Source organism: Sorex fumeus, unplaced genomic scaffold (genome assembly GCF_029834395.1).
Source record: "Sorex fumeus unplaced genomic scaffold, SorFum_2.1 ptg000034l, whole genome shotgun sequence".
NCBI lineage: Eukaryota > Metazoa > Chordata > Mammalia > Eulipotyphla > Soricidae > Sorex > Sorex fumeus.
In genome coordinates, this window is record NW_026606091.1 from 8,192,124 (window position 1) to 8,204,512 (window position 12,389).

Here is a 12,389-nt window from a genome sequence, read left to right on the forward strand (position 1 = left end):
CGCGAGGAACGAGACCGTTTCTCATAAACATTGTCTTTGTGAGATTCAGCTGTAGTCCGACCTTTCCACACTCATGGTCGAAGTTGGCCAGCATTTATGCTGCTTGGCTGATGTTTGGTGTTATTAGAATGATTTCATCAGCAAAGCAGAGGTGGTATAGTTGCCGATCATCTATCTTCACTCCCATTCCTTCCCATTCCAGTTGTTGCATGACGTTCTCTAGGGTGGCACTGAAGAGTTTTGCTGAAATGGTATCAACCTGCCGAACCCCTCTGTTGACGTCAATGATCACCTCCCTGTAGAATGGTGAGATTCTGGTAGTGAATCCATAATACAGCTCATGGAGGATCCTGATGTATTGACTTTGAATGCCCTGTTTGGTAGGGCTTTGATGACCGCTTCAGTCTCAACAGAATCAATGGCCTTCTTTAAATTAATGAACATTAGACAGAGTAGCATCTTGACTTCCAGAAAAATCTCAATGAGCTTGGTTATCATGTGGGTATGGTCGATCATGCTGAATTCTTCTCGGAAACCAGCTTGCTCGCATGGTTGTCCTTCACCTAGTGTTCTGCCAATCTTATTCAGGATGACATCTTGTAGACGACAGACAACAGGCAGATCGGGTGATAGTTGCCAATGTCGTGGATGTCTCCCTTCTTGTACAGTTACAGTCCTGCTGGTTTTCCATTGGGACGGAACCTTGCATTCAGACAGGTAGTGTGTGAAGAGCTGAGCCAGTGTATTGATGAGTACTGACGGTAGGTTCTTAAGGGGTTCAGGTCTGACCTTGTCTGAGCTGGGTGCTGTTTGCTTCTTTACCAATGAAATGGCGTGTTGAATTTTTGAAGGGAGAACATTGGGAACGACATATCCATCCTGCATAATTTGGTATGTGGGCAGGTGGACTTGGCAATCAAAGAGATCTGAGTAGAAGTCATGAATAATCTTCTCCATTGCCCTTCTGGAAGCTGTGATAGATCCATCAGGACATCGGAGGGCAGTCATCTTCGTCTTGTAGTTGGCAAAGGACAGGTGAGCATTGCGAATGCTTTTCCCAGCTTTTGCCGCATCTGCCAGCACTGCTGCTCTTGTTTCTTTGAGGTCTTCCTTTATCGCTTCTCTGCACTGCTTTGCGAGCTCGGATGTTTGTGTATGGTTGCTTGAGGCTTGCACCAAGCCACGTTGGTGAATGAGCTCGAGAGTTTTCAAAGACAGTCATCTTTTTGTGGCTATCTGTCTCTAGGCATTCCTCACACAATCATGGAGTGCTAAACCAGTCAATTGTATTCCTCATCAATGTTGTCAATGACAGCATCTTCCCATGTTGCCGCAATAGTGCCAAAGAGCTCCCAGTTGTTGGTCATTCTGGGAGTTCTCTTAAACTTTACAGCCCTTTCTCCCTGCTTCGTGAAATAGAATTTTGCATGAAGGAGACAATGGTCTGTCTCGTTTGGAATTTTGGGACAACAGCAACATAGGTCAGGCAAAACTGTCAATTTAATATGATGTGGTCATCGTCATTGTGAAACTGTCCACTGGGAGACTCCCATGTCCATCGTTTAGATTAGGCCTTCTGGAATTGTGAGTTACCATGAATGGTCTTGGTCGACATGATGAACTCAGAGAGAGTCCCGCACTCTGTTCTTTCCATTCTAGGCCATAGGTCCTGAAATGGAGTTCTACAGCTGATCTTCTAGGTCCTATCTTGGCATTAAAATCACCGATAATGATCTTGTAGAAGGTGTGGTCTTCTTTATAGAACTTCTCCAGTTCCATATTGAACTTCTCGATTTCTCCTTCATCATAATTGGATGCTGGTTTGTAGACAATGAAGATAGAAACTGCCAGCAGTGAGCCACATATATTCAAGTGTAATTATCCAATTCGGCTTGTTAGGCATTCAAATGTATCAATGTTTATGGCCAAGTTTGTGTTGACAAGGACACCCGACACCACCGACACCTCTTTTGTTTCATGTTCTAAGGAACAGTTCTTCTCCAGTGTGGAAAATGGCGTGATGTGATTGGTGCCTTCTCATCTCGGTCAGACCAATGATATCGTACTTGATCTTTTGCACTTACACCATTAGCTCCTCGATGGATGCATTTGATGCCAACATACACACATTGAAAGTACAGTCATTTTTGTCCTTCTTCATTTTGGCAGCGTAGTTCGGCCCTGAGATTTTCAGCCTCTCCTTTCTCATTCTTCCTAATGCTGCTGTATTGGTGTCTCTTTCAAGGTCAGGGGAATGAGACCCATTGTATTTACTGTTTTGGGCACATCGAACACAACACAGATAGCTTGCCAGGCTCTGCCGTTGTCCAGAGGTGGGACATCATGCCAGGCTCTCCAAGAGGGATAGAGACTTTTAGGGCAGCCTCTAATCGTCCTTCCAGGTGTTCCCATGGTTCAAACCATATTTGAACCCCATCAAATATGGTGCAGTAATCTTGTATTAAGTGTTTTATGATGTGTCACATGGCCGCAAAGCATCCGGAAAGCATCCATACATGTCATGATAAATAATTTTGATAAAAATTCAAACAGTACATATGCAATGTATATTTAGACAGTTTCACTACATTTCTCTGAATCATTGTTCCATTTCTAAAGACTGTAGATTCTAAAAATGGAAGTGCTTTTTTGACACAGATACATGGAATGAACACATATTGGTCCTTTGTATTATATATTTTTTTGCCTTCTGTTCAAAAAAAGCCTGTGTTTTATAAGAGTTTTGTTTTTTCTATGTCATGTTATTTATTATGTTTTTGCTATGCTATGTTAAAGTAAAATGAACCTGATTTTTTTATATCTTCCTTTATATTTTTTAATGTAATTACAATCAAATTCCACCAAGAATCTGCACAGGTATGTTTCAGCTTATTTGTGTTCCATTTCTTTCCTTTTTTCCAGTGTAAATATTTAATTTTTTTTCTAAATTTTCATTGATTTATCGCTACTTGATAATATTATGGAACTTCAAGGGTGTAATTTTTTTTTGCAAGAAAAATCATGACTCTCATATTGTATAAAATAAGCACATTTTGAAGATTTTACTGTAACTGGTCTAGTAGAGAACTCAAAGGATGTATATTTAGACCATCAGACATATATTGACTTTGTTAATACATGCAAAATCAATTAATATTTGTTTGGTAATAATTGCATGGGCTGTAGTGATAGCACAGTGGGTAGGGCATTTGCCTTGCACCTGGCCGACCTGGGTTTGATTCCTCCATCCCTCTCACAGAGCCTGGCAAGCTACCAAGAGTATTCTGCCCTCATGGCAGAGCCTTGGCAAGCTCCCCATGGTGTATTCGATATGCCAAAAACAGTAACAACAAGTCTCACAATGGAGACATTGCTGGTGCCCGCTTGAGAAAATCAATGAACAATGGGAGGACAGTGCTACAGTACAATAACTACATGCTCACCCAAACCCATGTGTTTCTACACATAATAATAATTTGTACTGCTATTATTCTTCCACAACTTATAGATTTGGAAGTCAAAATGAACCGCTTTGATAACAAGGAAGGATGCTCTAAACGGGAAACTCAAAAAGCTCCTTAAAAAGAGCTTTTTGCCCTTTTTAAGTCCTTGACATTTTTTCCTAACATTTTATTCCCAGAATATCAATAAATGTCCTCCCAGGGATTATACAGCAATCAACAATGGAAATAAAACTAGTCATCACAGAAGGTGAAGACACAATGAGAAAGATATTTGCACAAGCAAGAACAGTAACGTCTCCATTGTGAGACTTGTTGTTACTGCGTTTGGCATATCGAATGCGCCACAGGTAGCTTGCCAGGCTTTGCCGTGAGGGCAAGATACTCTCGGTAGCTTGCCGGGCTCTCCAAGAGGGGTGGAGGAGTCAAACCCAGGTCGGTCGGGTCGGCCACATGCAAGGCAAACACCCTACCACTGTGCTATTGCTCCAGCCCGAGAAAGGTATTACACAAAACAAATCAATATGTAATTACACATTGTGGTATTGTGAAAGAAAGTAAAAATGAGAGATTCTTTTTAAAAATGAGTGGCAAGGAAAGCCTGAGAGACTGATATTTCAATCATTTGCAGGCTTAGACACCATGGGTTGAGCAAAGACAAAGAGGAAGATATCCAAGTTCAGAGACAAAACTGGATCCTAAATGGCTGAATGACAGGACTTAACCCTAGTATACTGCTTTATGGTTCTAAATATTTCCATATTCCATCTCCTTTCCTTTAATGTAATATGATAGATATAAATGTCTTCAACTTTTTAAATACATGTCTTTTTGTTAATAGTTAGGTGAGTTTCCCCATCCCTCCCAAAACCTTTCTGGTTATGAGCACCCAAACAATACGAAGTACATAATAGCCCATTCCAAACATATACAAACTAAAATAAGTGTTTCAAGAAAGAGCACTTTTAGAATCTGTGATAGACTCAGATATTTTTCTATTTCCTTGACCTCTGTTCTCTATTTTCTAAAGCTTCGAGTCTACAAGACACACAAAACTGATTTATTTTATAGCTAAAATGGGAAACCATTTAAAATTCAAAGACTACTGTTCTAAAAAGTGAAAGTTTAATCTTTTTATTTTAGCATATCTATAAAGAGTGTTTTACTTAGAAATAACAAACAAAAGAAAACCCCTCTCTAGGATCCTATTAGAGTTCTGTTACTTGGTTCAAAAATTTAAAAATCTGTCAGTGAACTATATCCCTGCCTGGCTTCCTTGCAAAAGTATCAAGTCAACATCCAATGTGCCACTGTCTTTAAAACGGAGGACTCTTTTAAAACCCTGCTTTTATAATAGAGAATTTCACCATCCCTGAGTCTGAAGCCAGATTTACCTTTTGTGAAATTTTTTACTTGTCCCTTTCCTTTAAAGAGTTCTGTGCTTCACAAATAGAATCTCCAGTGTTTCCTTGAAAATCAGATAGTGGAACTCGAAACATATTTCCCAAAAGCAGCAGTGTTCAAAATAGTTTTGACATTCCAGGCCAAATCTCCACAACCCAATTGAGCCACAAAATAGAACAAAATTTGACTGCACCTGCTTCTGTGTCAGTTTTTCTGCTTGAAGTACATTTTGATTTTGATTTGAGATGCCAGGAATGAATGCCTGAGCTCAAGGACAGGAACCAGAACTCCCCTCGGGTTGTATGAAAACGGGTTAAGAATGGAAACAAGGCCACTGAAAACATATTTAGACCCCAGAGAAAAATGCTGGACATGGGCTATGTACTGACATATATATTAGAGTCATGGGGCTTTTCTCATCTGCCAGATCCTAGAAACAAGATATCAGTTCAAGGATAGCCTCAAAGGGACACACACAGGATTTCTCTTGGCCCCAGTGGAAGAAGATTGGTTAGGGTTGACTTAATAGCAATTGCTAAGACTACATGAAAGAAGGAAGACTGATATGTGTAAGAGTTCACAAAGCGTTGCTTACTATATTATCTTGTTTCGTGTTCTCATATCTCTGGAGGTGAAGGAGCCAGATTTCATTCTTCCCCATCCCAAATGCCAATGAGGAAAGGGAGTCTTAAGAGATACTCTGTTGAAACCAAATTCACAAAGTTGGTAAGTGACGAAGACAGAACACAATTCCTTGCAGTAGAACTCCACAACTAGATCTCTTTGAACTGTGCTAGGCTGTCTCTATTTTACGTCCTTAGGGGTTCTATAGATGATGAACTGGAAACTAAAGTGTAGGTGATCTACAGATGGTGAACTGGAAATTAAAGTGGACTGGAGTTCGTGTGTGTGTGTGTATGCATGTGTGTGTGTGCATGCCTGCGTGCATGCGTGCAGCCAATATTAAAAGTAGTCTATGATATGGTTCTTTTTCTGTGAATGTCCAGCTTGGATATTTAAAGTGAATATTTAGGTACACAACAATTTCATACTATGAGATTACAAATATAACCCTGATACTGAAAAGACCCTGCTTTCTCTTTGTACTGTGTCATTTTCAGTTTGCTAGTTTTTCATATAGATTCAAAGTCCCACGAATTTACTTATGCCATTTCATCTCTTGAAATTTCTATGTTGGTAATTTCCCCAAATAATTCCTAGTCCAACCCTTGAACTTATTTATTTTCTTAGAGGGATATTTTAAAACTTTTTAAAAACTTTTGCTTAACAAACACTGAGTAAACATTTTCTGATACAGGACTTATCAGTGCATCAGGTAACAGGGAATACCTGCGGTAAAGTAGGTACAAACTGAAGTGTTGACAATAAAAGTATGGTGGTCATGTGACAATAAAGTAACCATCTTGGGGCTGGAGAGATAGTACAGTGTGTTGGGTGCTTGCATTGTACATAGTATATGAAGTTCAGTATGGGGATACCTGGCACCATTTATCATATCCCATGCTCAGCCAGGTGTGATCCAGAGCCAGGAGTAAGTTCTGAGCACTTATGAGTGCGGACCCAAAACTAAAATAAAAAATCCCTCCTTAGACAAGACTAGAAGAGTGTATGTGTGTGTGTGTGTGTGTGTGTGTGTGTGTGTGCAGGGGGAGTGGGGAATGGTCTTCTCTGGACGGGGAGGAAGGGGGTCAATTGTTATTTTATTCTCTGGAGCTGGGGCTCAGGCCATCTTCTCTCTTGTCTAAAGATGCACCGTTCCATCCTTTGAATGTGAACTCAGAAACTCTGACCAAGGCTCAGTACTCTTCTCTGATGCTTGTTCTTCACCATTGTAATCACTGTGGCTTTCAGAGTTGCTTTCATCGTATATGCAAAGTGTGTGCAGGCAAGTTCTTGTCAAAGTTTCCTGTAGGTTAGAATCAATCCATCCAATGGGGCTGGAGTGATAGTACAGTTGGCAAGATACTTGCTTTGCACAAAGCCAACCCATGTCAGATCCCCAGCAGTTCATATGGTCCTGGAACTCTCTAGGATTAATCCCAGAGCACAGAGCCAGGACACAAAGCTCTGTGTGTCTTCCCCAAAACAGAAATAAAAACCAAACGAAGAAAAACTAAGTACCATTGATAAGAGAGTGACGACGTGAGAAGACGGTCCCTTGATCTTGTCCTCATGAGCATCAAAGATCTAATGACATCAGATATCAATGGTGAGGAGGACCTCAAAGAAACAATAAGGAATCTGGATTTTTTTCTTTTATTTGGTTGGAGGTGGGGGGGGGGGGTGCACCCAACAATGTATTGGGATTACTCTTGGCTTTGTGCTCAAGGATAATTCCTGGTAGGGCTTTCAGGCCCATCTGCAGTGCTTGGTATTGAACCCAGACTGACTGCATACAAACCAAGTGCCCTACCCGCAACACTATTTCTCCAGCCCCAACACTAAGAAATATGTATGCTATTCATTCTGGTATTGTAGACCTGTGCCCTTTCTCTAGGTCAAATGGCCAAAATTGTAGAATATATTTCTTACTCATTAATTACTCTACAAATCGCACAATGCTATGTTTTTACATTAAAATGTTAATTTTTTAACATAAACACTAAAAATTTGCCATAATTTTTGCCTCCCTTTCTTATTTTTATAATAGATAGGGAAGCTTAAAAATTGTAAGTGGGCTGGGCCACTGAGATGTTCTGCTTTTGTCTTTTAATTCTATTGACTCCCCTCTAAAAGTTTTGATAACTTCAGATATTATTGAGTGAGTGAATATGTATCACATTAATTTTCTGTTGAGCAGGAAACATTATAGCAAGAATAATCAACATTAACAACATTCACTCTCTCTTTTTTGGTTGGGGGGAGTATTGGGCCACACCAGCTCTGTTCAGGTTTATTCCTAGCGTTGTGCTAAGAGATAATTCATGATGCTAGAGGCAGTCATATGCAGTGATAGGGATAGCATCAGGGTTGACAGAGTGCAAGCGAAGTGTCTGATCCCCTGTGCTGTCAGGTCAAACAATTTTTCTCTTTATATTTTTATTTATTTGCTTGCTTTAGGGGACCACACCCATAGTACCCAGGGCCTACTCCTTCTCTGTGCCTAGAAATCACTACTGGGCAAGACCCTTCACTTCTATGTCTATGGCCTATACTCTTTACCTTTAGCCATAAAAGCTTTTCTGTGTGTTGAAAATAATTTGACTTCCTGGGCTACTGTTTCTTGCGTAGCATGACTATATTCCAAGTGTGAGCCATATTTTAAGTTTTAAAGAGGCACAGCATAGGTCACGTTCCACAAATCTGATTATAGCTGTTTTAAGCTGACCAGTAAATTCTGCCTCCTGCCAACAAAAAGCAGCCACAATTCTGTATCTTCACAGAAGTCATTTTTGTCTTGTGAGTTTTGTCAGCACAAAATTTTGGAGACTAGCACAGTGGTCGGGCGTTTGCCTTGTGAGCAGCCAGCCTGGCCGAGCCAGGTTCGATTTCTCCGCCCCTCTCAGAGAGCCTGGCAAGCTACCGAGAGTATTCAATATGCCAGACACAGTAACAAGAAGTCTCACAATGGAGACGTTACTGGGCCCGCTCGAGCAAATCGATGAACAACGGGAGGACAGTGTTGTTGTGTTGTTATTGATTTTTGTCAGCAGGTTCATCCTTCAGGTCTTGTACAGGATGCTGGATTGGGTAGGGTGAATTTTAATGCTTTTATTATAAGTATTACAGTATTTTTATTAGCAGTGCTATATGTAGTTGTAAATTTGTATTCAGACTGATGCTAGCTTTTTCAAAATTGTGTGCATATTAAAAATGAAGGGTACCTTTTCTATTCCATGGAGTTCCATTTCGCACTGTCTTCCTCTTATATGCAAAGCAATTGACTCTCACGTGAATTGATCTTTGGGGTGAGGATTCTGTTCCCCAGACAATGCCAAAGCCAGGGAGCCATGCTTAGCACACACACACACACACACACACACACACACACACACACACACACACACACCACACTTCATATCACTGATAACAGTATTCTTAATATTATGATATCTTGCAGTCATATTTAAATTTTATCTTAAAAAATAAATTTTATCTTAAAATTTTCAGGAGCCAGACAGAGCACAAGGGGCTGAGAATATGCTTTTATTCCCTTTACCCAACAGTCCTCTGAAGACTGCGGGGTGTGACCCTCAAAATACAAACATCCAGGAATCGATGCTGAGAATCATCTGGTATGGTTCCCAAAAATATCTCTCTAAATTTTTTTCTTTTAGTTTATCTTAAATACAAGTCACCTACACTTTGCACTGCTATTGTAATGGAGTTTTATGTTTGTATGATAACAGTATTTCAAATGATCAACTCAGCCTTTAAATAACACAAGATTTATATTCCACAAATGAATGCAGTCATCCTTTATCTGTCCCTCTCCTTCTGATTCATTTCACTCAGCATGATACTCTCCATGTCCATCCATTTATAGGCAAATTTCATGACTTCATTTCTTATAACAGCTAAAGAGTATTCCATTGTGTAGATGTGCCATAGTTTCTTTACCTATTCATCTGCTCTGGGCCACTCAGGTGTTTCCGGTTTCTGGCTATTTTGAATACTGCTGCAATGAACATAAGGGTTCAGATGGTATTAGTACTGTGTGTTTTTGGGCCCCTGGTATATATTCCCAGAAGTGGTATTGCTGGGTCAAATGGGAGCTCAACTTCTAGTTTTATGAGGAATGTTCATATTGTTTTACAAAAAGGCTGGCCCACTTGGCTTTCCCACCAACAATGAAAGAGAATCCCTTTCTCCCCACATCCACACCAGCACAGGTTGTCCTTGTTCTTTTGGATGTGCACCAGTCTCTGTGGTGCGAGATGATATCTCACTGTTGTTTTGATTTGCATCTCCCTGATGATTAGTGATGAAGAACATTTTTAAAAATTTTTTGTTAGTGAAACACCATGAGGTACTGTTGTAGATTTACAAATTTTTGTGTTTGGGTTTCGGTTATACAATGATCAAGTACCCATCCCTCCACCAGTGCCCATTTTCCACCACCACGGATCCCAGTATCCCTCCCACACCTATCCCCCCCATCCCACCCTGCCTCTGTGGCAGGGCATTCCCTTTTGTTCGATGAAGAACATTTTTTATGTGCCTTTGACCATTTGAATTTCTTCTTTGCGGAGATTTTTGTTTAATTCTTCTCCCCAATTTTTGATGGGCTTGAATTTTTTTTCTTTTAAAGTTCTACCAGTTTCTTGTTTATCCTGGATATTAACCCCTAATCAGAAGAGTAATGAGTGAATAACCTTTCCCATTCCATCGACTGTCTTTGTACCTGGGTCACTGTTTCTTTTGAGGTTTAGAAGCTTCTTAGTTTAATGTAGTCCCATTTATTTATCTTTGCTTCCACTTGATCAGTGGCATTTAATCTTTGAAGATAATTTTAGCTTCAATATACTGGAGGGGTTTACCTACAAAAGTAGATAGTAGAAGATTCATATCCATGGTCAGGGAAAATACGGGGTAGAAGGACTGGTTGTAATCAACCACAGGTTTGTGGGGGGCGGAGGGTAGGTGAGATAGAAAAGAGAGACCAATATGAAAATAATAGCTGGGAATGGTCAAGCTGGACAAGAACTGAGTGTTAATAGTAAGTAAAGGGATATTCCTGATAACCTCTAAGTATCTGTATTGCAGGCTGTGGGGGATGATGGAAAGGCAATTGGGGACACTGGTGTTCGAAAATGTATACTGGTGGAGAGAGGGTTATTGGAACACTGTATGACTGAAACCTTATCATAAGCAGCTTGTAAGGTTCTATCTCACAGTGATTTAAATAAATAAATAAATAAGTAAATAAATAAAACCTGTTTTTAAAAATCCCACAAGATTTGACGATTTGCAAATGTTTTTAAAGATAAAGGAGTTTTTGTTATTTGGGCAGATAGTCTCCCACCTATACATTCTCAACACCAAAACTTCAACACGAACTAACAGTAAGCTCCAGGTGCTGCCCCCAACCTAGTTTACTTTGCTCTGCTAGGAATTCACTGTCTTTTACATGTTGTCGTTTGCTTAACTAATACACTACTAAAGCCAGCAAGATTCTTGTTTTTTTATTGTTTTGATTTCAGGGAAAATATATTTTTTAATTTACAATTTTGTTTCATTGAAGGTGTGATGATAAGGGACATTTTCTGTGACAAAATTGGAATTGATGTTTAACGATCAGCGTTAGGCGTTGTGGGCTAGTCTTCTAAATTGCAAACTGTCAGCGCCCTCTAGTGGTCTTTTCCCTTAGCGTCCTTCCCCTAGAAGTTTTTGTTCCTGACTGAAAATGCTGAAAGGGAGATTAAGATTGGAACTCTTGTATCCAGTTATTAGACACTGCCCACCCCTATTTCCCCTCTCATACCCCCTCCCGCCCAACAAAAAGGATGCCTTTTAATTTTCTGATGCTCAGTATCTGTAACTAGAAAGCGTGTGTGTGTGTGTCTGTGTGTGTGTGTGTGTCTGTGTGTGTCTGTGTGTGTGTGTGAGTGTTTCTGCTTTTGGCGAATACTGCCGAGTACAACACCTTCATAGCTTTCATTCTGCCTATTAAAGGACTTTAAAGTTTTCAGGATTAGAATGGAAACATCAAAGCTAGAGAAAATTGTGAATCTGAGGCCTAAGAAATGGAATGGGTTCAAAGAAATACGATTTTAAAGGCTGGAGAGATTGTACCAGAGGTTAGGCACTTTCCTTGCACATGGCTGACCCCAATTCAATTCCTGAGCACAAAGCCAGAAGTAAGCCCTAAGCAACGTCAGTTATGGCCCAAAATAACAGCAACTAGAATGAGTTCAATTGAAATGAAAATATTGTTTGATGTACTTAGCTCATGATATAGGAAACATTTTGAGACTCTTTGATCTGTAAATCAATAGCTCCTATTTCCTTCTCTTTCTAACTATGATATTCCTCTGCTCGACCTCTAAATAAAATAGAAATATACCAAATTTTAAATTTAAACTATAATTTAACTTTTTAATTAAAACTTTTTTAATGAAAGTCAAAAGGCCTGGTGATACTGCTTGTTATCATAAAAGATATTGCAAAATCAAATCCAACTTTATTTTTGTGTAAATCTTATTTGAGATTACGTAGGGCAGCATTCCTAACCTTTTTATACCTGCAGGCTGGCACCTGCATCCCCTAATGGAACAGCAGTTATAACCCAGGCAGTAGATCAGTGGTTTTCAACCTTTCTCAACCTACACGCTGTCTGGTACTGGTCTGCTGATAATGCTTGCAAAGTTATATCTCATTAAAAACTCAGAAACGGGGCTGGAGAGATAGCACAGCGGGTAGGGCGTTTGCCTTGCACACGGCCGACCCGGGTTCGATTCCCAGCATCCCATATGGTCCCCTGAGCACTGCCAGGATTAACTCCTGAGTGCAGAGTCAGGAGTAACCCCTGTGCATCGCCAGGTGTGACCCAAAAAATAGAAA